The 27,563-nt window shown below is 39.1% G+C and overlaps 1 protein-coding gene across 5 annotated transcripts in view; it reads right to left on the reverse strand.

Moving 5' to 3' along the window:
- The window catches only part of ATXN1 (ataxin 1), a 528,710-nt gene that overhangs the window by 126,668 nt on the left and 374,479 nt on the right, over nucleotides 1-27,563 (reverse strand). For 4 of the 5 annotated variants that reach the window (XM_036759715.1, XM_036759701.1, XM_036759682.1 and 1 more), the window contains one exon: nucleotides 6,730-6,815. The exons of the other annotated variant lie outside the window; for it this stretch is intronic. The gene's annotated coding sequence lies outside the window, so the exon portion shown is untranslated. The remainder of the gene's footprint in view (nucleotides 1-6,729; nucleotides 6,816-27,563) is intronic. 5 annotated transcript variants of the gene reach the window in all.

Below are 27,563 nucleotides of genomic sequence, written 5' to 3' on the forward strand. Positions count from 1 at the left end.
CCCCCAAACAAATAAGCTCTCTTGTGAAGCAATCCCAGGGTGCCAACTTTAAAAATAAATATTAAAATGCACTTACTATCTGTATTGTTAAAGAGGCAGAGAGAGGAACAAACCCAAGAAACCAAACACTCACGTGCTTTTCATTTAATACTAGTTCCACTATTAGACACATTAGGAATACATTGAGGAATGTCTGAATGTTATGATGGTGTTGTAGATATGTCTACAATGCACCAAGCAAAGAGGAAATCTGGCAGTGGTATTGTTCATTTAACCACACCAGATAATCTGAGCCAAGAAAATATCCTTTCTAGTAATACTCCAAGGAGAGCCCTAATTTAGACTTACCATACCAAGTTCTTACCGTCAGAACTGAAGTAATGATTGGGAAGTGAGAAAAACAGACATCACATTCAGAAAGCTGGAAGATAGTCTTGGATTCTGTATTGCCACTAGAGAGAATGACCCATGAAAATAATCAGGAAGGCTATTTTCCTTAGAAGATGTCTAAAATCAAACGACAACAGCTTATGTCTTTCCTGGAGTACCGTGGCAGTCTTTTAATTAAAGATTTGAGTGGCTAACGAAAAAGGCTGAGAAACTGAAAACATGTATGTGATCTATCTTATTTTACATGATTTCCATTTAGTTGCATAGCTGATTATCACACCCTTTGCCTGGGATCTATATGTTCCCTAGCTGACTCAGAGCATGGTAATGCACTAGACTCATAAGGAAGTTGAGCTCTCTGATTTTTAACTCTCACAATGAAACCATAAGGCTCACAGCTGGGAATCAGTGGAAGCACACAAGGACAGAGGATAATATTTTACTTGTATCAATTAGGCTTAATTGCCTCAAGTTAGCAGCAGGCTGGCGGCCTCAAATTTTTTTTTCTTGGCCACCCCATTTTCAGTTTTTGGTCTGAGAAGGACACGTTTGTGTCCAAAGCAAGCCAACAGAACTTGGAACTAATACCAGTATTGATCACTAGGATGATATTGGGGTGTGTGTGTGTGTGTGTGTGTGTGCTGGAATGATATTGGGTGTGTGTGTGTGTGCTGGAATGATATTGGGTGTGTGTGTGTGTGTGTGTGTGTGTGTGTGTGTGTGTGTGTGTAGGAGGAAGACAACCTACCACATCATCATCTGCTCACCCCACCCCTTCACAGCCTTACATAAACAATGCCTAAAAAAGTAACTTAAAACAGCATATTTGTATTGCTCCAAGATCAGGAGAATTGAAAGCATCATACTAAAGTCGTTACTCATGCTTCTTAAGTTTGAGGTTTTTTCTTCTTTCTTTGAACGGGTAACTTTCAAAAACGTTTTGAATCCCAAAATCTACATTAGAAAATATAAGGCAGCCACCTGTCCTTACCATTACTTTCTAGATCTCTGTCTCCTCCCCCCTCAACCCGCACAGACAGACACACAGATACATTCCTATGCAAAAAGCTGGTATTAATCAAGACAACCACAAGTATTACAGATGAAATCAAATGCAGCTGAGTCCTCCACTGAAGATTTTATAAAGAAATAAGTATTAAAAACCAACTTCATTTTTTACTCAAAAGAATTAACAGTACCATGCTTAGGAAATTCTATCCTGGGGCAACTGCCCATATAGACTGTTAAAAACATTCTTTTTAATAAATACTCTATTCCTACCTGTTGCAAAAAATATGTATTAAAATTTCTTAATCTGTTCAAGAGCACGAGGTTTTTTTTTTTTGCCTTTCTACTTTAATGAGACTCCAGATTTTATTCCCATTTATTTCAAGTCAGGGAAGAATTGCTTCACTCTCTGGCAACGTTGATCTTCAGAGAAACCTACACTGTAAGGCCTGGGAGATAGCAGGGGACAGCAACACCATCACACAGTCAGCACTGAAATACTAAGCAAATGTTCCTGCCCAGTGAGGCAGGGACATTCAAGTCAACATGATGCCCAATTTTTTTCACCCACCCTGGTGTAAGAATAGCTCTGGTTTTCTTTCCTCTAGGTGAAGAAAAGAGGTACAATTTAGACTCAGAAGACTAAGGTTCAAATCCTGCTTCTGACAGTTAATCCCAGTGTGACATTGGACAAATTAAGGGGCCTTTCTGGGCCTTATTTTCCTCATTTGAAAAATGATGGAAGCTGACTTGATAACCACTAAAGTGACTCCAGCTCCAATGTTGTGATACTACGGTGCCAGAGAATATTGCCTCGGTGATCAGAAACCACTCAGACAGATAGAAATAAGTCCATGGAGTATCTCCTGGGCTTCCTATCCTGACACCTTCCAAATCCCTGTCTTTTTTTTTTCCATTTGAAGAGAAAGACTTAAAACAGAATAGATCTGGAGCTCTCTCAAATACATAGTTTAAGGCCGCAAACACAGCATTAATTAATCCTCTCACTACCTCTAAAGCATTATCTCCTTAGGAAATTAAGAAGTAGAAAGATTAAGAGATTCTGCCAGTCACCCAGCACATCAATCAGGAGACTAGAACTTACCCACCTAGACAGACCTTTCTCACTCATTCTTTCTCATTATACACATACTGAGAGATAACGCTTTTCCTCCAGACCTCCAGAGAGCAATGGTGCCCACACCGATAGTGATGTATATAATTGGCATTCATAGACTTTCTTTCCAGGTAATGCCCTAATCAAGCATTTCTTAGAAATGAGTATTTGTTACGGGTTGTCAGGTGAGAGGAGAGACACCCTGCCCCACTACCACAACCACACACACATTGAGTCAATTCCCTTTGTGGAGAATATATGGGAGAACATGGACAAGAATCTCACAGGATGGGCAGGCACAGAGTCTTTGGTCTGTATCACTGGAGGGAATAGACACATCATTGAGAAACTACAACCAAGCAAGTTTGAATATAATGTCTCTTATGCCTTGATGCGTGTTGTTGCAGGATTATGGATTAATTTTATAACTCCCCCATGTAATTTTCACAAAAGAAAGGTCAGGAACATTCAAGGTGACATCAAACATAAAGTATTTTAACTAAGGAATTTTTTTTTCATAAACCAGTATTGTTATATGATAGTGGAATCTAATTCAGGTAAGGGGTTTTAGGGGTAGCTTGCTATAATTCATTTTTAATGAAGGGGAAATCCATGGGGTTTCCCTGAGGGGAAACCCTAGTGGCAGCAAATCATTTACTTGGCAAGCTTTCATTAGCGAGTAAATCAAATGTGAAAGCTGGTACTGATACCCCCGCTGCATTACAGTTCGAGCTGGTTCTGCATCATCTCCACCGTCCTGCACGGCCTTCTGTTGACATTCTGTATCATTATTCATAGAACCTGAACCTGTGCCATCCTAACTTCCTCACATAAAAGAACTCAACACTTGTAAGCACTATCTTCTAATTCTTCTATTAGGAAAACAACACACAGGAGAGAATGTCCACTTGCTATGAGGGCTTAAGTGCAGCCAGAACAATCTGGTCTAAAATCTATCATTCAGCTAGTATTTTCTGAAAATTTACTGAATGAAAGATGAAAAGATTTAGAATAAAATGTCATGATGGTTTATGTGACCTCATTAAAGGTTATGAAATCTCCCAACATCCTGAAAATTTTGAATTGCCGAAATACTTGTACTATTTAGCTGCAAAAGAAGCAGCTTTACAAACTGTAAAGAGATATGTTCCCTTAAGTCATATTCATATGTTCTGAAGTTCTATAGATTTTTTTCCCTTCTCCTATTTAACTGTGATTTCAATGGCGTAGGGAACTTTCAGTAGGGTGATTCCCTCTACCAACCACTACAGGTCACTGGGTTTTTTCTGCAACTCTATGTCTTGTTGCCTGTGTCTCACCAGATTCATATCATTCACAGTGTCTGAGGTAGGACTTGAAACCAGTTCTCCTTGAACCCCCTAGGCCTGTGCTCTATCTACAATGCCAGGCTACTTATCTTTACTGCCATTACCGTAGGCAAAATGCTCTCTTTGGAACAACACCGGCCCATACTTAAGGTAATATATTTAATATAATTTATGACATACTTAAGATAATATTCACAATATTAAGTACTATCTCTTTTTATAGATGAGAAAAGTAAGGTTCAACAAATGACTTGTTATGGTAAATAGCTGGGCTGGATCTTAAGCCCATGTCTTCTAAATGAATCTCCCTTTTGCTCTGCACCCCACCTTCATTCTCCAACTGTTCTAGGCTACCCAATTTCTTGAGTAAGAGATGGGAGTCATGGAGAAGGCTTAAATATTATAAAAAAGTTTCATTTCAATGATGTCAGTGTGGTGGAAAGCAGTCGATCAATGAGATGAATAAAGAGGGAGTAAGCAACATGGGTACTGTGGGAGTATTTCGAGAGAACTGAGAGGCATAAGCCTGGAAGACTGTTAAAATTGGCATGGAAGGGAAGTAAGACTGAAGGACAATAAGGGGATAATTGTACAAGGCTGTGCAAACCAAATAAAGCAACTTTTCAAGCTACTGTCTATACTGGGCTGTTAGCTTGGGGGAGAGGATTTCTTCAATGTATTGATGTGCAGGCCTATTCAGTGCTATTCGGTCACCATAACACTTAATGGTATTATTTTTTTATGAGTTACCTTCTTGCCAGAGTTTACCTTTGATTAGTTCAAAGTTAATGGAACATGTGACTGCACTGTACTCTTTAGACTATTAATTTTTCCATGCAATTCAACTTAGCACTTATTAAGGTCTGTCACAACGGCTTTTAAACTTTTGGGGAAGGTCTTATGGCTCAGTATTATTCTTTGGATGTGAGAACTCATACATGCACGTATGACTGCAATTTTAAGTTCCACAGAACTCATTCCCTGCATATCCTCTGAGAACTACTGGTCTACCACATGAAATACATTGTGATTGATGGCAGTGAAACAAAAATGAAATAGTACTGGCCTTCAATGTGCTTAATTCAACTAGGAGGGGCTGAAGAGTAGGTATGATACATGCACAAAACCATAAGCTCTACTCTAGGGAAGGTTTACAAGAGGCTGTGGACAGGAGCCACATATAATGGGAAAGAAAGGCTGAGTTGAATGGTGTGTGCTCTGCATCTCTGGAGAGAATATCTATATAGATCACAGATCCACTGACATGAGTAAATTGGAATCTGAGGCCCAGAAAGATTAAATAATCTGCCCCAAATCACAGAGGTTGGCAGCCTAGCTGGGACTAGAATCCAGGCTTACTAACTTCTAATCTCTTATTCTTTCCACTTGAGAGTGGGGAACCTGAGGCCTTGAGGCCACACGTGTCCCTTTAGGTCCTCAAGTGCAGCCCTTTGACTGAATCCAAACTTCACAGAACAAATGTTCATGCACTTGAGGACCCAGAGGGCCACATGTGGCCTCCAGGCCATGGTTCCCCACCCCTGAGGATGATATTTTTTCTATCAATATCATAGATGTGTTTACATACAAGTGGAAAGAAAGGATGCCTATGCTGTGGCGGAAGGACGAGAATGGGAATGCTTGTTTAATAAATTTTAAACTATTCATCCATATAATCTAGAGAATTTAGAAAACAAATGGATTTTCAGATAGTTTAGCTCTATAAATGGCTCTAAATTCATGGAACCTAATACCTGGCCTTGAAAATCTTTGTTTTGAAGTCACTGGATCTGAGTTTAAGCCTCACCTCTGATAATTTACTAGTTCATATAATTCTCTGAGCGTTGATTTCCTTCAATCTTTAGCTCTGGCAGATCTTCCCCTTACAATTGGGAGGAGGAATTTGGGAGGGGAGAAATGATTTTTTTTAAGAAATGATTTTTTTAACCTAATGCTGACTAATACTCTGGAAAATAAAAGACAAAATTGATGCTGCCCCTGAGTCCAAACCATTTATTCATAGTATTTTCAAGACTGTCTCAGAAGAGAAATGTGTAGTATGTGCACCCCTTCAGTACGATGACAGCAAAATTCAACTTCACAGTCAACATCAAGATTTATGGATTGATATTAGCCACTGTCTACAGCAAGCACATGGTGGGGAGGGGAATGGATGGGATAGATCATAAGTAGGGAGATTCAATGGCATATTTGCTTACAATGTTCCTAAAGAGAAATAGCTTAGAAAAAGTGTGAGAAAAGGCATCCGTCCTCCATCACACACTGGAAGGGAACATGAGAAAAACATCTGCAAACCTTCTGAGGACAGAAGGCAATGTTGCTTTAAACTTATGAGTAACAAGCCATTTGAGGAGAAATAAGGCTAGATGATGCTTCATGAGTGACAGGGCTTCTTATCAACAAAAATAGGGGCTGGAGGAGATGAAGGGGAGGCGGGAAAGGGGGGCAAAGGGATGGAGCCAATCAGGCAAATGGAATGAAAAATTGCCATTTGGGACCGTATGGAAGAGCTGCTGGTAAGCCACCCTGGCCAAAGGAAAATGTTGATTTGACCAGTTTTCTGAGAGAAACAGACAGCCCTTATGCAAGCAGATGGGTGACAAATCTCTGGGAGAAGGCTGTGTTGTTCATGTGTGAAATACTCCAAGCCAAAGAGTAAGAGAGCCAAGCCATGTATGTAAGCAGAAACCACCTGGCCTGCATGGGGAGGGTGTGTGTGTGTGTGTGTGTGTGTGTGTGTGTGTGTGTGTGTGTTGACAGGATACCCTTAGCAAATCCTCTTGTTCCAAACACCAGCTCCGTGAACCAAGTTAAGCCTCTATTTAGGCACGCTCCTCCCCCTCCCCTCCCCCTTGTCTTTCTTACCTCCTCCCTCCACTGCAACCATCCACACACTGCCCTCTCTCCACTCTCAGCTCTTCTTATCTCTTATGGGCCTACACAATGGAATCCTGGAGGTAGGGAAAGGAGGGAGCAAATTAGTAATCATATCTTGATCGAGGGTTTAGTAGTCAGAGAATCTCAAGGCAGAAACAAATCAATAACAACCACAAAAATAAAAAAAAAATATTTAAACCCCAGAAACTAAACAAGACCAAGTTTAAAAACAAAACAAAAAAACCAATTGATTTCTCTAACTGTATTTTTTTTTAATAGGGGAGACCCAGTAGGAGAATTTTCTCTGGCAGCCAATAATTCAGGGGTGGGGAACCTGTGGCCCTCTAGGTCCTCAAGTGTGGCCACAGGTTCCCCACCCCTGGTCTGGTCTTAAAAGGGGGAACTGAGAATGTCTCCTTGTAGAAGGGGATGAAGCCCTCCCTCTTTTCTAGTCCCAAAGCTGCATAAAGGAGAGGCAGCTGCCAATCTCATTGTGCTTCTGTTTTATCCCATCTAGCTAGATATGTGGGGATAAACTATTCCATTCTCTGAAATGCAAATTGAACCTGGAGGTGTTCTTGCTGCTAAAATGAAGGTGACGCAAACACAGTGAATCCCATTCTAGAAACTCTGAGAAAAGCTTAATCTCATTTCAAGTATTTCCATTCTGTCCTATAATTTTTCTATAAAAGCTGAAAGATCCTAATTAGTACATCAAAGATCACATTTTCAAAAGGATCTCAACATTTTCTTCCTTAAGTGTTCTGGGCACCCAATATGATGGTGTGCCCTAAACACTGTGCTAGACACATAAGCTTATTCACCTTCTATACATTAACAAGACTGTTGGCACATGCCTGTCTAAAGATTCAATTGCATTAAATTTTGTACCCCAAAATGAAAGCTAAGTTAAGGCCACTTCTGAAAATAGATTCCACAGGGCTCTTATGGTTGCTTTGAAATGTTCTGATTCTTCACAAGTCTTCAAAGATATTAGTTTCAATGACTTGGCTTTTTTAGGGGGGAGAAAGGGAAGAAACCCCCATACTCCTCTTATTTTTAGCCAACTTCCAATCAGAACATTTACATACAGTTTGTATCCTAGATTATCAGAAGGACTGCCTGTCTTCCCTATACTGGAACTCCAAGTCCATGGAAGAAGCTTTATTAAGCCCCTATGGTATGCCAGGCACTATGCTAAATGCTGGGGATACAAAGATCCACCAAAAAACCAAACAACAACTGTAATAGTAACCATCAACCCCTGATCTCAAGGAATTCAGTCTAAAGGACTCCAGGGGATTTGTTTTCTGTGGAACATTTTCTGTAAAGGAATTTCCCCAAGTTCTTTGGAATTCCTTTGCCTTTTTGTCTGGAGAGACCTTGAACCCACTGACATCCTGACCTTGAAGGCACAAGTCAAGTGCATTTTATTCCAGCAGGCCCTTGCTTGGACACTTAGCATGAGTCATTTTAGTCAAATAATTCAATTTTGCATTTTGTCTTTCAAGTAATCCACATTATAAGCACTGGTATATTTAGTTAGTAGAGGCAGGTGACAGATGCTAAATACTGAGGCACAGGGAAGGACAAGAAGAAGGAAACAAGTATTTATTAAGAGCTTACTATGAGAAAGGTACTCTGCTAAGTACTTAACAAATATTACCTCATTCCATCCTCACAACAATCCTGGGCAGAGGGTGCTGCTATCATCCCCATTTTACAAATGAGGAAACTGAGTTCCAGAGCAATGACTTGCCTAGGGTCACACAGCTGGAAAGTATCTGAGTCTGGCTTCTGACTCTAGGACCTATCCAGTGTGGGGCTCGCCGTTAACTTTCTCGAGGTCACACAACCAGTGAATGCCAGAACTAGAATTAAGTCTTTAAGCAAAGGCCAGAGATAAGAATGGGAGCTGTGATTTCATTGGTATAGGGGATTTCCTGGAAAGGAAACACTCTCTCTATTGCAGCAGATAGGCACCTACTCTGTAACTTGGTCTCAGAGCTGCCCAGAGAACATAGAAGTTAAAGGATTTGTTCAGAATCACACAAGCCAATATCAAGCCTTCCTGACCCCTCCAAGGCCATCTCTCATGCTGCCTCTGACAGTGAACGGTCCCAAGTAAAGAGCACTTCATTTGTCATAAAATCCTTGGTATTAGGCAAAGTCAGAAAGTGGCAAATAACAAAGTAGGAAATCAATTCATTTACAGTGAGTGGCATTTTGTGTATGTAATACACATAGTTGTTTGTAAAGGAATGGAATAAAAAGGCAAAAGTTGTATATTTAAAAAAATTTAGGCACATTGTATTCCATAGTCCCCTTGTTACACAGAGTTGGTTTTGTAGTGAAAAGCTTCATCTGCCCATTGTTATATTTCAAGAAATGAGTCACCAAACACCATACATTTCTGTATAGTTTTCTACATAAGATGAATTACCAAAATGAGACTACATACTTTGTACACACACACACACACACACACACACACACACACACACACACACACCTTGCAAGAAGACAATGAGGGGGGAAAAACCCAAACAACAAAACACCCCACCACTACCACCAATTAATACCAGAGAAGCCCATGCAACATAAAGCTGACAGTTATTATGTATAATTAGCACAAGGCGAGTTTCTGTATACACACCATCTCCAGACATGTTTTCGAAACAAGGGCTTTGCCTTTTACCACCAATAACTTGTCTTGTTGTATGTTGATACTTACACAGATGTTCACATAATTTTGTGCATATGTCCAAGTCAAAGGAAGGTTTCTTTACCCCTCCCTATCCCCACCCCTACCCTTCCTTTTTTGGGGGGTGGGAGGAGAGAGAAGGCAACCGTCTGCTCTAGGAACCATCCCAGAAAAAGCAACTTCTATCAGTTACATACAATAGTGGTATGGAGGCGGGGTGAGTGGGCATGTTTTTTGGTAACGAGATTCCTACCCCATCCCATCTGAAATTGTCTCCAGCCTCTCCCCAAGCAAATAATTCCTGTGGGATTCAAGAGTATTAAGCACGTTCCAGGTCCACAGTGTTCGCCGGGATAACACATTAACAGAAGTCTCTCTAAAAAGGGTTTGAATATTTATAGAAGGATAAAAGGGAATGGGGGAGCACAGAATGTGAATACACTTGAGGGTTTTTTTCCCTTTTTTTTCTTCTCCTTTTTGGCAGCCTTCTCATCTGAAAGCAATAGAGTTTGCTCCCATTTCCGTGAACCTAGTCAGCGTAGTCAGTATGCACATATACGGTATTCAGAGATCAAGCAAGCAGCTCTGTCTAAATACATGGTGAGGAGGGGGTGGGGGTGGCATCACAGGGAAGATGTGAAACTCAGACATACTGGGTTTTTACAATAGAGAAATGCAACTTTGGCTGAAGAGGGGGGAGTAAATTTTTAAAATATCTTTGCTTTTATTGAGATGCCACCAATTGGGAGAACATTCTGCTCAGGGGGACGTCTGCCAAGGACTTCTAATTCAGCTTGTTCCCCTCATTTTATTTTTAAACCAAAGTGAAGAATTTTATTCCTGGAATGAAACAGGATTGGTGTGGGCAAAAGATGGGTAAATTTACTTCAGAGGTGTTTTATAACTACTTGGGGAGAAAATCCTCTAAAATGCATCCAGAATATTTAAGAAAGGTATTTAATTATTTCCTCTCAATTATTGCGTTCTTCTTGAAATCTCTCCTTCTTTTAAGGAAAATAAAGGGAAGAGAGTTGATTTTGTAGAGAGTAAGAAATTCAGGGGAACACACATGTGTATGCACATACAGAGAGACACACAGACACAGACACATAGACGCGCGCGCACACACACACACACACACACACACACACACACCGGATTCCAGCAATTTGAGGAATGAAGTAACAGTGGGCCTTTTTGGATACCAAGAAATCAGAATGTTGGGCATTTGCTACTCTATCAGGCTGGTTACTTAAAACAGGCATTTCTCAGCCTAGTCTCTTAGTGGGATTGGGACAACGAAAAATGCCCAGAACTGGGAAGTGATATAGAGAATGGGGAGATAAGGAGAGGGACTGATTTTGCAATACTACAACAATTGCTGAACTCACTCAGGTAATGTGTAAGATTTATAGAACACCATTCCATCCCCTCAGTCTTTCCCTCTTACTCCCTTTCAATGTATTTACTTTAAAAATCGATTTCCTCTGTCACTATTTATTGCTGCATTTTGCACAGTGGTTCTGAGAACCCTAGTGGAAAATCATAATGTTATACTTGTTAAATTGACCCTTCAGGGCCCTACCACTAGAACATGCCTCATCCACAGAGGTAGAACGCAAGTCTGCCAGGCTCATGCTGGGAATATCATCACCCAATCTACAAGAATATGCAAATCTGCCTGTTCTGTAGCTCATTTGCATAGTTTTTCATTGGTTTTGTATAACCTCTATAGTGAATGTCAATTTGCTTTACTTTCCTGAAGCTTATTAGCAGTATGAGATGTTTACAGCTGCTAAAGCAAACAGGTTTAATAGTTAAAGAATTAAAAGATATAATTAAAAGGCATCTGGGAAAGAAAAAAAAACACAGGCTTTGTTGTGATGCATGAAGCATGGAGATTTCATTGGCCGTAGAAGTATAATTTCCATGTTAGGAAGATGTAGAGGTCTCATACATGCATGTGCCTACACACATATGCCACAAAATTTCCTTAACCTACTTTTTGCCATATTCTAGAAAATTGGAAAGATGTGCTTGGAAAATACAGAGGGCCTGAACCTAGTCACTGAGTACACATTTTACTCACAACGACATTTGAATGGATGCCTGCCAGTGTCTGGGCTGACATTCAAACATGCTGAGTGCCTACGGATTCCAAGTTCATAATAATAATAATGATGATAATAATAATTTTAAAAACCTTCTCAATCATTTCTAAGACACTACAAGTTTTTTTCAGCTAGGCTTGGAGGGAGTAAATGTAAAAAGCAAAAGTTCTCTTGCAGAAATGTGCAAGGGGAGCTCAGGACTATGCGGTACTTGGCTTTATCTGGAGTGTCAATGAGTATAATGGGTTTGTACCAAAGCATTTTTCCCATGTCCTGTGGGCCAGGAACTGGGTGAGAAAGGCCAGAGGAATCCTTTTAAGGCCATAAACTCTGACAAAACAATCATCTGAAATATGGGAGACTAAATATCTGAGTGGATAAAACTCCAAGGAATGTAGGTTTTCTAGCTCTTTCACAGTCTAGATAATAGTCACCTAGAGAATGCAATGGCACCCCACCCCTTACTAAACTTTATTAGTTCAGCAACAAGAAAAAGAGCTAGATGTGGAATCAGAAAACATGCACAGGAATCCTGGCTCTGATATTTTATACCTGTGTGACCTTGGCTTCACTTCTCCTCTCTAGAGCTAACTTGCCTGATCTGTAAAATAAGGGAATTAGATGATCGCTGTTTCTTAAATTAGATGATTGCTATGTTTCCTTTAGGCTTTAAATTGATGAACCTAGGATCCCATGAACATCTACGATGTTATGATACGTTTGGTAGTCTATACTACCAAATATGTTTTCAAGGACGGTCTTACTGAAGGTGGCTGACCCAACATGCATGATTTCTCTTTATTCTATATACAGCTTGCTTTGCATCTATTTGTTTACATGTTATATCCTCCATTAGCCTGTAAACTCCTTGATGGTAAAGAACTGGTTTTTGCCTTTTTATGTATCCCCAGTGCTTAGCACAATTGCCTGGCACATCTGTAGGTGCTTAACAAATGCTTATTTTTTGATTGATTGAATTTTCACATAGAAGATGAGAAAAACTGAGATTCTATACCAAATCACCAAGAATGATGCATTTTTTTTTTGGAAGGGGAAGGCAGGGCAGTTGGGGTTAAGTGACTTGCCCAAGGTCACACAGCTAGTGTGTCAAGTGTCTGAGTCTGCATTTGAACTCAGGTCCTCTTGACTCCAGGGCCGGTGCTGTTCTCACTGCACCACCTAGCTACCCCTTACCAAGAATGATGAATCAAATTTTAGAGTTGTTGGCTTTTAGAGTATACACACGCACACACACACCCTTCTTAATCTGGGGTGCATGAACTTGTTTTTAAAAAAAATATTCTGATAATTGTATTTCAATATAATTGGTCTCCTTTGTAATCCTATGTATTTTGTTTTATACATTTTAAATTTTTATTCTGAGGAGTCCACATGTTTTACAACGTTGTCAAAGGGGCTTAAGATACAAGAAAGGCTAAGAACCTCTGTTTTAAAGAAATAAAGAAAAATAAAACCTGTTACAGCAAAAACCTTCTCTCCTGGTTATGTGTCTCACTGTCTGGGAGCACACAGGTGAAGATGATGTAAAGGCGCCCAATGGAAGTTTTATACATTTAGGTCTAGAGGCTCATTCACGACTTGGTGGCATTCAGCTATGGGGAGCCTTACTCTCAAACACAATTTATCTTGTTTTAAATTCCTTTCCTGTGTCCAACTGTGATAGGCAGCTAGATGAAACAAATTGCTCCAACCTATAGAGACAGAAGTAAAGGAAGAGAAGACATTTCAAAGAACAGTGGCGGAGGTGGTGGCAACAGAGTAGTAATCTGGCTCTGATGTAGCCCAGACATGTGACCTCCTCCATCCAGGTCAGAATCTGAACCTTGGGATCAACCTGTGAGTTGGTCTGAGAGGTTAGGAGAGTCTATAACATGTTCTCTTTTGGTTTTTCTTGTATATAAAGAAAAGGTTATCATGCCTTGTCTAGCTGGACTATTCTGTATAAAAATGAGAAGTTTCAAAAAGTATTCCTGCTCCTGTATACCAAATATTATTATGTATTATACTATATACTGAAGTATTCAGTTACAACTGCATTAGGCTGAGATAAATGAAACTCCAAGTTAATTCATCACTGTCTTGTCAGCAACTAAATTTTCCAAAGTGTACTGTCTGTATTTGTAGGTTTATCCCTTTTCATGTATAGAAACCTGAAAGTTGATACCCAGATAAATAGTTAAATCTTGATGGCTTTAAGGAAGACTTTCAAAGACTTGTTACTGCTTCTTCTTCTTACTGCCCAACTTTTTGCCATTTTAGTATTTTCTTCAGGATTGTGGAGAGTAGATGAAACTCCGGTTATCCGGACTGCTTCATTAATAATAATGGTGCTTTACATTTTCCAAAATATTTCCATGCACCTGATCTTACTTTAGTCTCCTGGTAACCCTGCAATTTGGTAAAGGAAGGCAAAGTGAATTTCTTCATTTTGCAGCCATGCACATAAGTCAGAGAGGTTCCAAAGTTACTAGCTGACAAAGCTGAGATCAGAACCCAGGTCTTCTGCCTTTTGGTTCTGATATAATTGTGATTCCCAATCACGCAATAACGCACAGCATGTTCTTGTTATTGTTCAGTCATGTCCAACTCTTCATGGCCCCATTTGGGCTTTTCTTGGCAAGGATACTGGAGTAATTTGTCATTTCCTTTTCCAGCTCATTTTACAGATGAGGAAACTGAGGCAAACAGGGTTAAGTGACTTGCCCAGATTCATACAGCTAGTAAGTATCTGAGGCCAAATCTGAACTGAACTCTGGTATTACTGTCCACTGTGCCACCTTGCTGCATGTTTCTACATGCAGCATAATCTGAATCTATTTTTGTGTTTTGCCAGTCTCTTTCCTTAATATCATTCTATTAGTTGTGCCTTGTCACTCCTATCATTATACCTGTCTCTCTCACCTTCTTAACCCCATTTCTTATTTGCTTCTTCTAATCTGCTGGGAAACTGGGAAAACAAACTCACTAAGAATTAGGTTTTAAACAGTAGCCAGTAAAACTCTGGTTGCACAGTTAATGGTCAAGCTTCAATGCATGAGTTTGTGATAGCCCTTTGGGGTCTTCAGAAGCCTTTTAAATTTACTATCATATTTGGAACATCTGTTCTGCAGGGCTGAAATTGTCTTAAGTCTGACCTCCAAATAGCAGAGTACTTTTGTACAGTAATTTAGATGTGTGTTTTCATAGAAAATTATAATGTGTCAGTGTGGCACAGTGAAAAGAAAGCTGGCCTCAAAGCCAGCAAGACCTAGATTCAATACCTGCTTTTGACACATATTGGGGACTTTGGGAAAATAAGTGCATTAATATACTGTTGGTGGAGTGGTGAACTGCTCTAGCCATTTGGAAAAGCTATTTGGAACTACGTTCTTAAAACATTTAAATTGTGCATATCCAATACCACTACTAAGCCTATACCCCAAAGAGATGAAAAAAAGAAAAGGAACCATATGTACAAAAATATATGTAACAGCTCTTTTTGTGGTGGAAAAGAACTGGAAAATGAAGGGGTGCCCATAAATTGTGGAATAGCTGAACAATTGGCATGGCACATGAATGTGATGGAATACCATTATGCTATAAGAAATGATGAAGAAGTTGGTTTTAGGAAGACCTGGGAAGACCTATATGAATAGATGCAGAGAGTGGTGGGCAGAACCAGAAAAACAATTTATACAATAACAAAAATATTATAAAGACAAATAACTTTGAAAGACTAAGGGACTCTGATTCATCAAAGGACCAACCATAATTCCAGAGGACTCACTGAAATAGCGTACTACCCACCATACTATCACACATACACACACATATTTATATTTTTATATAGATGTACATATGCACATATATACATAATATTTATGGACTGAATCCATCACCTTTCCACGTAGGCCATTACTATATACCTACATTTCTATGTATATGTATAGACACACATATGTGTGTGTGTATACACATATACATGCGTGTTTATGTATATGTCTGTACATATAGATTGTTGATGAGTTAACTGCGCTGATCTCCTTGGCCATCTGTTTACACACCTCCTTTGGCCTGGGGATAAAAAGTTGCATTGTAACACTTGTTGAAATAGTAAACTTCAAAAATTCAAATCAGTGGAGTGTTTATATATACACATACGTATTGCATACACACAACATACACATACACGCATATGCTATGACCAATGCAGAAATTTGTTTTGCTGGACTATACATGTTTGTAATAGATTTTGTTTTATTGTTTTCTCAATTGGGGGTGGAGGAGAAGGAGGGAGAGAATGCTGACCTGAAAATAAAACAAAATTGAGTTAAAAATATAAAAAGAAAAAGAAAAAAATAGTTGATACTAAAAAAAGAAATATTGGCTATGCGATAGTAGCCAAAACACTTCTCAGTGATGTAGGCAGCTCTCTAAAACCCTAAATTTCAAAGGGTAGTGGCAACTTGCACTGCCAGGGAGTTTCATCATCCCCAAGTTCTCTATATTAAGGATGTCTTAGGCCCTATCTCTATCCTGTTTTTCACCACAGAGTGGAGATTAGGCAAATTGCCAAATATCCACTGTCCCAAAACATACTTCCTATTTGTGTATTTGTGAAGGTTGTGGTTTAGTCTGAATTAAACTAAGGCAAGATGAGAGTGAGGCAGCATCTTGACACCTGGGCCAGCACCATTAGTGGGGGGTCTCTGAAGGATAAGTACCACAATGGTTTCTAGATGGTTTATGAGGAATGAAACCATGACAGTGGCAACCGTGATGATGAATTTCCTAGTTTTGGTTTGAGTGGTGTCAGGCTCTTAGACTTCAAGTGTAAGTTAGACATTGCTCTGGTGTACAGTGTTTTCTTGCTGAAAAGATGCTTTTGGGGTGGAAATTGGGAGGGTTAGAGGGCATCACCTGTAGATCACACATCAAGGACAAAGTGTACAGTTTTGTGAAGTGGCAGTCCAGTGAAGGGGGGGCGGTGCGGAAAGTCATTCAGCTGTGCCATATAGATAGGGAAGTAGAGTGGGATGGAAAGAACACTATGGAAAGAGTCTTGTGAATTAGCCATGGGTTCAGATCTCACTTTTGATACTTACTCTGTGTGACTTTGGGCAAGTCAGCTGCCAAGGACCTTAGCTTCTCAACTATAAAATGAGAAGTTTAGCCTAGATGTCCTCAGATCTATAATCCTATGACGATAGCTGAGGATGACAACTTTCATTATCACTCATTGGCTTTGTGCCTTGGGCAAGTCTCTAGGAATCTCAATTTTCTCAGCCATAAAGTAGGGGTGCAAAATTTACTCAAGTAAAAATTTACTTGAGGTTGTTTTATGACACCTGATCTATAAAATCTGGTAGTCCTGAGTTGCTTCTTTGTATTTCTATTCTAATTTGATTGTTATTGTTCATTTAAAGTTGTTGGTCATTTCCCTTACAATACTGTAAGAGCATAATTCCTATTTGACTTCTGTGGGATTTAACTCTTTATCTCCTAAAGATAAGAAATAATTTAGAGTTCCTTAGAATCTTAGTATCCCAATGTAGGGTTGTTTGGCCTTCATTTGGAAGTGGACCAGTCACATCACAGGGTGATGTCTTGACTTGAGGCAAATTGGATTTAATTGAGGCAGAACTGCAAAGTCATCAGCCTCATTCTCTCTTTCGGAGTCATCAAAATCCAGTGGCAAGACAAAAAGTCCAGACAACGGTGATGGCCAAGCTCTAAGGGCTCCACATGCCTGCTTCTGCCAGTTGAAATGAATTGTTCTCATCTGCCCATTCCCCTGGGGGAAGTCTTCACATGCTTGGGGTAGACATTCCCCTAACTCACCAACATGTTTGAGGCCTGTCAGTTACCTTCAACCTGGTTGAGCCCATCTGCTAAGACAGTTTTACTGGAGTGTGGCCATTGTGCATGCTACAGTTTATTGGAGCCACAGGTAAGAGTTGGGTGAAGTTGGGACACCAAAGGTGGATGAGAAGCCCTGAAAAGGTCTTGGCAAGCTTTCACACCAGTGGTGCTAGTCCTCCCTGAACACCCTAATGAACACCCAATGAATAAATGTCCAGCAGTCTAATCTAAGTTCAATAAAATGGATTATGAAAGTCCTTTCTTTTAATATGTAAATCTTTAAGTCAAGTATGTACTCACCACAGGTCTCATGGTATAACTGGGTCAAGCATGTTGATTAAGGTGGGACACTGCAATATATTTAATTTACTGCGAACTATTTGTTGCTAGGCAATATGAGGGGAGAAGTAATATACCACTGGTTATCATGGGGGAAGTGAGAAGCAAAACTAGAACATGTCTGATGACTCCTGGAAGTACATTTCTTGTTATTGCAGGGGTTTCATTAATTTAGACTCCACTGACTTGAATTTCTCAAGTTTACCTTTGCAACAAGTATCAAACCTATTCAATTTCCCCATTCCAGAGGAGGTGTGTAAACAGATGGTCAAGGAGATCAAGGCAGTTAACTCATCAACTATCTGAGAATGAACTAAATATAGTTGGCAATATTGTGTTGTATGGCAAGAACCATACAACAATGAACTAAATATAGTTGGCAATATTGTGTTGTATGGCAAGAACCATACAACACAATACTGAGTGACCCTGATGAAAAGGATAAAATGGACAGCAGAAAACAACTTAGGAAATAAAGTTCAGGATCAAGGAATGAAAGATGCCAAAAGCTTTGTTTGTATTCTTCAGAAGCTTCTAGCATGTTTTTCATCATCTTCAAAAAGAGGGACAAAACAGGAAGTTTTCAAAAAAAGCCAATGAAAAACATGCTAATAATCATCTAAAAAACATTCAACCTCACTAAGAATTGAAGGGCTGCAAACTGAAACAACTTTGAGGTACTATGTTGCATTCATTCATGGGCAAAAATAATGAAAAACAAAAAAATTCAGGCTGGGCTGGTGGGAGGCAGGGATATGTTGTAGTGAAATATTTGTACCTTCATTCATCTCTGGTAGAATGTTGCAGGTTTTTTAAAGTTAATTTCTTTATTTTTAATTTTCAACATTCACTTCCATAAGCTTTAAATTTTCTCCCCCTCCCTCCACAAGACAGCCTGCAATCTGATATAGGCTCCACATATACATTCTTATTAAATATATTTTCACATTAGTCATGTTGTGTAAAAGAATTATAAATGTTGTAGTTTTTAATGGCAATGTGGCACAAGATGTAAAAATAAAAATAATCATACCTTTGGACCTGGTAATTCCATTAATGGTAACATATACTGAAAATGTTGTAAAAAATAATAACATAAAAGATTTAACCATACACAGTGAGTTGTTCACAGCAGCATCATATGTAATTGTAAAAGGCTACAGGCAACCAAAATGCCCAACGTGATGAGAATAGTTGAATTATAGCACATTAATATGATGGAATACTATAATGCAATTAAAATGCAAAGTATGAGGAATACAAAGAAATCTAGGGGAAAAACTTTAAATAATAAAAAGTGAACAATGAAAACTTGAAGACTAAAGTATCCCATTAAGTACAACCATAAGAATGAATGGACAAACAATGAATCCTGATGGGACACTGAAGGAATAATTGGACAATTATGATATCTTATGCATTTAAATGAATCAATTTGAATATAAGTTGTTATTAAGCAAGTTTAATTAATTCTATTTATGTCAATATTAAGATTTTAATAAACCATTTAATTAAAAAAGAGAGTTGGAAGATGAATGTGAAAAAACTGAAAAAAAAAAGAACAAAAATGAAATTGAGTACATCCTAACAGACAGGAAAACAAATCATCACTTAGAGACAGAAGAGTCATTTCAGAATCGGCTAACTAGGTGATCATCTAGTCTGATTATCCACTGACTACAGACGAGACTAAAACGAACACTAAATCAGAAGAAGGTATATTGGTGAGAAGAAGATACTGTATACGATTAGAATAGCACCAACCCATCCTATTTAAACCATCTGTAAACTCTGACAAAAAAAATGCAAAATGAATAAAAGTAAAGACATTGAACCTATCACTGTTTCTTAGAGAAGTTTAATTGTTGCAAAAGTCAACACAGGAAGGTGAAAGGAGTCAGAAACAATTTATTTTTTTTTAAATACAAGCAGGCTAATTTTAACAAGAATTTATAATTAATATACAAATTGGTTTTTTTTTATTTTGATAGCTTCAAAGAATAGATACTTTTCAAAGGTACAAATAGTCTAGGAAGGCTAAGCAGAAAAAGTCTGGAACTCCCACCCTCTCCCACCTACTCACAGACCTCCAGGCAACACTCTCTGGGCTTATAACTACCCTTGGTTTCTGGCCTCCCCAGAAAAAGACTGTACATGAGAGAGACACCCCAATGCTCCTCCTTAATCACCACCACCACCCCTAACCCAGTATTGAGGAAACCAGAATGCCCTCCACTGCCTTTCCATACCTGCACAAATGCTGCTAAAAGGAACCTTGTTTCCAGTGGGGTTTTGATTAGAGATCACTATATGGAAAACAAATCTGAAATCTCAGAAGAGCTTTTTGTTTCCTTGAACCAGATCTCTTGGAGCTTCAGCAAAATCCTGGAAATCTCCTGAGATCTTATTCACAGATTTTCCCCATGAAGGATTCAGAGAAGTTTCAGTCAGTGCCCTGAATGTCATTTGCTTATCCAAACCACCAGTGGGGTTACATGTGATGTGTAGGAAGGGTTTCTACTTCGTGATGATTTCTCTGTGAATGGCATAGCCAGTCGATACATGGATGCCTTTCTCATGTGTCTTCCCTCTCGTTGCATGGACAGTGTGGAATCTTTTCATGCTTCTTTTGATTCTTGTGTTTGAAAGTCAAATTTTCTATTCAGTTCTGGTCTTTTCACTGAGAAAGCTTGAAAGTCCTCTATTTTATTGAAAATCCATATTTTGCCTTGGAACATGATACTCAGTTTTGCTGGGTAGGTGATTCTAGGTTTTAATCCTAGCTCCATTGACCTCCGGAATATCGCATTCCAAGCCCTTCGATCTCTTAATGTAGAAGCTGCCAGATCTTGGGTTATTCTGATTGGGTTTCCACAATACTCAAATTGTTTCTTTCTGGCTGCTTGCAGTATTTTCTCCTTGATCTGGGAGCTCTGGAATTTGGCAACAATATTCCTGGGAGATTTCTTTTTGGGATCTATTTGAGGAGGTGATCGATGGATTCTTTCAATTTCTATTTTGCCCTGTGGCTCTAGAATATCAGGGCAGTTCTCCTTGATAATTTCTTGAAAGATGGTATCTAGGCTCTTTTTTTGATCATGGCTTTCAGGTAGTCCAATAATTTTTAAATTATCTCTCCTGGATCTATTTTCCAGGTCAGTGGTTTTTCCAAGGAGATATTTTACATTGTCTTCCATTTTTTCATTCCTTTGGTTCTGTTTTATAATATCCTGATTTCTCATAAAGTCACTAGCTTCCACTTGCTCCAATCTAATTTTTAAAGTAGTATTTTCTTCAGTGGTCTTTTGGACCTCCTTTTCCATTTGGCTAATTCTGCCTTTCAAGGCATTCTTCTCCTCATTGGCTTTTTGGAGCTCTTTTGCCATTTGAGTTAGTCTGTTTTTTAAGGTGTTGTTTTCTTCAGTGTATTTTTCAGTCTTTTTTTGGGTCTCCTTTAGCAAGTCATTGACTTGTTTTTCATGGTTTTCTCGCATCCTTCTCATTTCTCTTCCCAATTTTTCCTCTACTTCTCTAACTTGCTTTTCCAAATCTTTTTTGAGTTCTTCTGTGGCCTGGGGACAGTTCATGTTTTTCTTGGAGGCTTTTGTTGTAGGCTCTAAGACTTTGTTGTCTTCTTTAGGCTGTATGTTTTGGTCTTCTTTGTCAACAAAGAAAGAATCCAAAGTCTGAGACTGAATCTCCGTGCGTTTTCGCTGCCTGGCCATATTCCCAACCAACTAACTTGACCCTTGAGTTTTTCAGTGGGGTATGACTGCTTGTAGACTACAGAGTTCTATGTTCCACGTTTGGTGGGGAGGTGCCAGCCCTGCCAGACCAGCCCTGCTCCTTCCCCAAGAACCCCCAACCCGAACTGGGCTCAGATCTTCGGCAGGCTGTGCACCCCTGCTCTGATCCGCCACTTAATTCCTCCCGCCAGGTGGGCCTGGAGCTGGAAGTAACAACAGCTGTAGCTGCCCCACCTCCGCTGCCCCAGGGGCTGGAAGCCAAACCGCGAACTCCTTCCACTCCCGCAGCTTTTCCCACTAACCTTCTCTGCAGTCTTTGGTGTTCGTGGGTCGAGGGGTCTGGTAACTGCCGCAGCTCACTGATTCAGGGCGCTAGGGCCCCCTCCGCCCGGCTTCCAGTCTGGATGGTTCATGCCGCTCAGGCTGGGCTCTGCTCCACTCCGTTCCCAGCTCCCAGCTCCCAGCTCCCAGCTCCGTGTGGAATAGACCTCACCCAGAGACCATCCAGGCTGTCCTGGGCTGGAGCCCTGCTTCCCTCTGCTGTTCTGTGGGTTCTGCCGTTCTAGAATTGGTTCAGAGCCATTTTTTATAGGTTTTTGGAGGGACTCGGGTACTGAGCTCACTCTAGTCCCTGCTTACCAGCCGCCATCTTGGCTCCTCCCCCAGTCAGAAACAATTTAGAAACACTAACACTAATTTCCTTTAGCAAGATAATAGTGGACAAAAATAACACTGGTTTGTAATACAAACTTATTTCTAATGCATGAAAGAAGAAGAAGTGGAAGAGGAGGAGGAAGATGGAGGAAGATGAACCATTATCTCCTCTTTCAATACTATGAAAAGCCATTGAGAAGATGAGCCTTGCAGAGAGCTTGATATATGATCCAGCTAAGCAAAATCATCTCCAAAGTATCTAGAGATGAAACTGAAGTAGGGAGACAGCAAAAATATTAGTTAGAGGCCTATTTTTATTGGTCCTGAGAGTGGAAGCACCACATCTGGACTCAATCATTGTCTTATGGACACCACTGCTTCAGTATCTGACATACTTCTTGAAAGAGTGGCAACTGGCAATTAAATTGAGAAAAGCAATTGAACCCAACAAAATGCTTATAGAAGAAATCTGTCAGAGGGAAGGTAGGTAGATAAAGAGATATTTTTACAGTTAGGGAGTAATTTTCAATACAGCTCAAAGAAGAAAAGATTCCATAAGAATGGAAAGATCATAAGCAACTAATAAGATGGTAACAACTTCCATACCATGTAAGCACTTTCTTGGTTCTTGAAAACTCCAAGAAAATAGCCTGTGTATGCCAAAATGGGTTTCTCAATGAACACATGAGAAGGGAATAGGTAGCCTTTCACAGATGATTTTCAACATCTTTACTGTCACAAAAGTAGCTGAGAGGTGAACTGAATAGAATATTTTATATTTTAAAAAAATTAGTTCTAGAAAAACTTGTGGTAGAACAAAATGCAGATTAGAAGACTTTCTTCAGACAAGGTTTTCCCTCAAGTATACCTTGATATTATAAAGGACTCTAAGAGAGAAACATATGACTTCCATACTTGAAGGAACCATGATTTTGCTAGATGCAATCCTTCTACAATATAATAAGCAGTCTCTGTGGCCACCTTGGCACGAGTCTCTCAGAGTTCAGTCAAAGCCTTTTCAGCTTGATATGACTTTCCAGAACTTGTGTTCCATTGAGATGGTCTTCAAATACCCAGGGTCACCAACATACCATGATAAGGCATCAGTTAGGACTTGAGTGGTGACAAGTGAGAGATAAAATGAGTTCAAGAATTTGCAAGTACTGACATCAAATGAGGTGACATCAAGGAAGACATATAATCCAACAAGGTGCTTATCACCATTGTGAAAGCTATAATGAAAGCTAGTAAAAGAAAGGCTCCCTAAGTTTTCTTAATGTCACTATCCTCATCACACCAAATTCCAGAGCACTCTAACGTGTGCTCAGTACAATCCACCATCAGTATGAAAGATCATCCATACCGGAAAAATACAATAATGAAAAACACACAGTGCTCCTGCTATGGTAGGCATCCAAACACACTGCCTATTAAATCAGTCTACCAAAATATTTATCTTAGGCTTAAGATCAATATAGTGACTAATTTAAATTCCAGAGGACTGATGATGAAACATGTTACCCACCACCTGAAAGAGAGGTAATGGATTTAAGATGCAAAATGAGCCAGAAATTTTTGAACATGGCCAATGTGGAAATTTGTTTTTCTTGACTATGCATATTTGTTACATGGGTTTTGTTGTTGTTTTTCTTCAACAAGCAGAGGTGAGAGGGAGAGAAAAATTAATGTTTGTTAATTTAAAAAGTAAAAGAAAATAAAGGGAATCTTAAAATGTGTATCTTGGATGGGTGCTGCAATGGATAATAAGTTGGGTCACATAATTGAGGAGAAGAAGGAGATCAGGCTAAATTGCATTTGTGAAAATGCACAGTGTTTTTAAAGATCCAGAACTCTCACTGAGAAAAAAAAAGACCACCTCTTTAACACCAATATTTTCCAGGAATCCTTTATGGTCACAAATCCTGGCATAACGTGACCTCAAAATAATTGAAATTAGAAATAACCCACAGGGAAAGAGGCTTGGTACACAAAAGTAGAATAAAGCATGCTGTAATGACTTATAGGAGAGAAATGGCATAAAATGTTACATCAACTACACTCTAATTGGACAAGGAGTTGTGTCTACAGGGGAAAAATCTACTAAAAATGTGAACTACAATCCATTATTTAGTAATAACACATATGCTTGCTTTCTCATCTTTACAAAATCTTAATGAGAATAATCAATACATATGTCAAGGGCATGCTTGATGAAAATATAAAAAAGGAACAGACTTTTGAAAATAATACCTTACAGCAGACAACATCCTTTATAGTCATAGAATCTAATGAAAAGTACAGAGAATACAAGGTCTCTTTACACTGTAGTTTGTTAACTATAAAAACCAAAACAAAAACCCTAACATTTGATTTGGTAGATCAAGATGCCACCTTAAAGAACTTCATCCAAAGCACAGGCAACCTCCAATGGCCAGACCTCTATGTGCTTCAGTATAGCCCTGGGAAAACAGGGAGACACCAACCTTATAGGTGCCTAAGTAAATAGGCATATACTTCAGCACAGCCCTCGGCAAGGGCTATGCAGCCCCTAACAGCCAGATTACTGTGTACTACAGTGCAGCTCCCAGGAAACACAGAAATACCCTACCAGCCGCATCACATGCCAGACACCAGCACTAGGATCCCAGTTCAGCACCAGGTAAGGTGACAGATCCCTACTGCTTCCAGCAGCACCAGCCACTCCCCAACCCATCCCCTCAGCAAAGCATCAAACATGAAGGTTCCCCATGGTCTGAGGACAACATCAGTGCAGCAGCAGGTAAACAGCCAGGGCCTACAGTCTCTGGCACAAGAAGTCTGAGTGTCCTTTCCACCCCACAAGCAGAGGTCATATTTTTTTAAAAAAAGGAAAAAAGCAAAAAAAATGATCAAGACACAACAAAACAGGATCTGACCATACAAAGTTATTATGGTGACAGGGAAGATTAAAATATGAACTCAGAAGAGGAAAACAATGTAAAAACACCTATGGGCAGAACTCCAAATAAAAATGGGAGGTGATCTCAAGTCCAGAAAGAACTCACAGAAGAGCTTAAAATCTTATAAGAGAAGCATAATAAAAATTGGGGAAAGAAATGAGAGTGATGTGAGAGAATTATGAAAAAAGAATCAAAAGCTTGGAAAAAGAAAACAACTGCTTCAAAAGTAGAATTAGCCAAATAGAAAAGGAGGTACAAAACTAACCAAGGAAAACAACTCTAAAAATTAGAATTAGGCAAGTGGAAGCTAATGACTCTATAAGAAATCATGCATCCATCAAACAAGTTCAAAAGAATGAAAAAAATAGAAGAAAATGTAAATACCTCATTGGAAAAACAACTGATCTGGAAAACAGATGCAGGAGAGACAATGTCAGAATCATGGGACTACCTGAAAGCTATAATCAAAAGGAGAACCTGGACAGCATCTTTCAAGAAATTATCAAGGAAAACTGCCCTGATGTCCTGGAAGGAGAGGAAAAGAAGCATTGAAAGAATCCATCGATCACCTCAGAAAAGAGATCCCAAAATAAAAACTCTGAATTTCTGAAGTATAAGGTAAAGAAAAAATAGTATAAGTGGTCAGAAAGAAAAAAAAATCAAATATCAGAGAGCCACAATCAGTATTACACAGGACTTGGCAGCTGCAATAGTAAAGGATTGGAGGTCATAGAATATTGATATTCTAGAAGGCAAAAGAGCTTAGATTACAAACAAGAAACAACTATCCAGCAAAATTAAGCATAATACATCAAGGAAAAAAGTGGTCATTCAATGAAATAGAAGGATTTCAAGCTTTCATAAGGAGAAGACCAGTGTTGAACAAAAAATCTGATCTCCAATATCAAGGCTTAAAAGAAGTCTACAAAGGGAAAAGAAAACATAAGGGATTCAATGGAGCTGAACTGTTTACATCCCTACATGGGAAGAAGATACTTGTAATTCTTAAAATTATACTGCTAATAGCTCAGCTAGAAGGAATGTACATAAAGGATGAGGGTATAAGGTGAATTTGAGGGAATAACAAAAAAATTAATGGGTAAAAGGCATACATTGGGTAGATCTTATATGAAGGATTTATGGAAAGAAATGAATCTCTTAAAAAGAAAGAAAAGAATCTCTTAAGTTGAGAAGGAATGATTCAATTGTAATCTATTCTAGAAGGATTACCAACACAGATACATTCAGGGATCTACCCAAAGAAAAATATCAAAGCATTTTTTTTTTTGCATTATGACGGAAGCAAAGCTATTGTGTATGAACCATTGAAGGTAGATGAGGAATTGGTCAATGGCATAAAACATCATTACCTCCCTCTTGACACACTCTACTTACCTCAACTTCCATGATATTGTATTTTCATGGTTCTCCTCCATCTCTGAAGACTCTGTCATATTGCTGCCTCCTTTTCCTCCTCTTGACCCATAAATGTGGGTTTCATTATTGTTCCAGTCATGTCTGACTCTTTGTTACCCCATTTGGGATTTTGTTGGCAAAGATACTGGAGTAGTTTGCCATTTCCTTTTCTAGCTCATTTTACAGATGAGGAAACTGAGGCAAACAGGGTGAAATGACTTGTTCAGAGTCACACAGGTATTAAGTGTCTGAGGCTGGATGTTAATTCAGGTCTACCTAGCTCCAGGTCCAATGCTCTATCCATTGCACCACCTAGCTGCCCTTACAAATGTGGGTATTAAAGTTATATCCTTCGCCTTTTTCTCTTCTCTTCATAATCTATCATCTTGATGATCTCCTCTACTCAGATGTTTTCAATTACCACCTCTATCCAGATGATGCAAAAAAAATCTGTATTCTCTACTCTTCATGAAGTTCCAGTCTCTTAACTATAGCTTCTGGCTAAATTTCTCTACTTCGATGTCCCACTGCCACCTCAAACTCAACATGTGAAAATTAAACTAATCAATCCCCACCACCACTCCCTCTTCTGTTGTCTCCACTTCTTTTGATGATACCACCATCCTCCCAAGCACTCAGGCTTATAGCCTTACAGATGGTTATTTCTGACTCTTCCTTCTCTCTCTTTTCCACATATTCAGGCAATTTCTTTCTTTTTGTTTCTACTTTAGCAGTATCTTCCACATCCATCTGATTCTTTCTATTTCTCTTTCAAATTTGTCCTTCAAGTCCTTATCTCTACTTCACAAGATTATTAGACTAATTTCCTTCTTGATCTTATTTCTTCCATTTGTTCCTTTCAGAAATTTAATCTCTCAATTTCAGGCACATCACTGCTTGACGAATGTTTCTGTCACTTTACCTTAATTATACTACTATTAAAAAAAGTGAGTGGCTCCCCATTGAGTACCAAATCAAGCATATTCTCCTGATCCTGGTATACAAGATCAATCAATCAATTAATCAATGAACAAGTATTTATTAAGTGTAG

The sequence above is a fragment of the Trichosurus vulpecula genome, chromosome 1 (genome assembly GCF_011100635.1).
Source record: "Trichosurus vulpecula isolate mTriVul1 chromosome 1, mTriVul1.pri, whole genome shotgun sequence".
NCBI lineage: Eukaryota > Metazoa > Chordata > Mammalia > Diprotodontia > Phalangeridae > Trichosurus > Trichosurus vulpecula.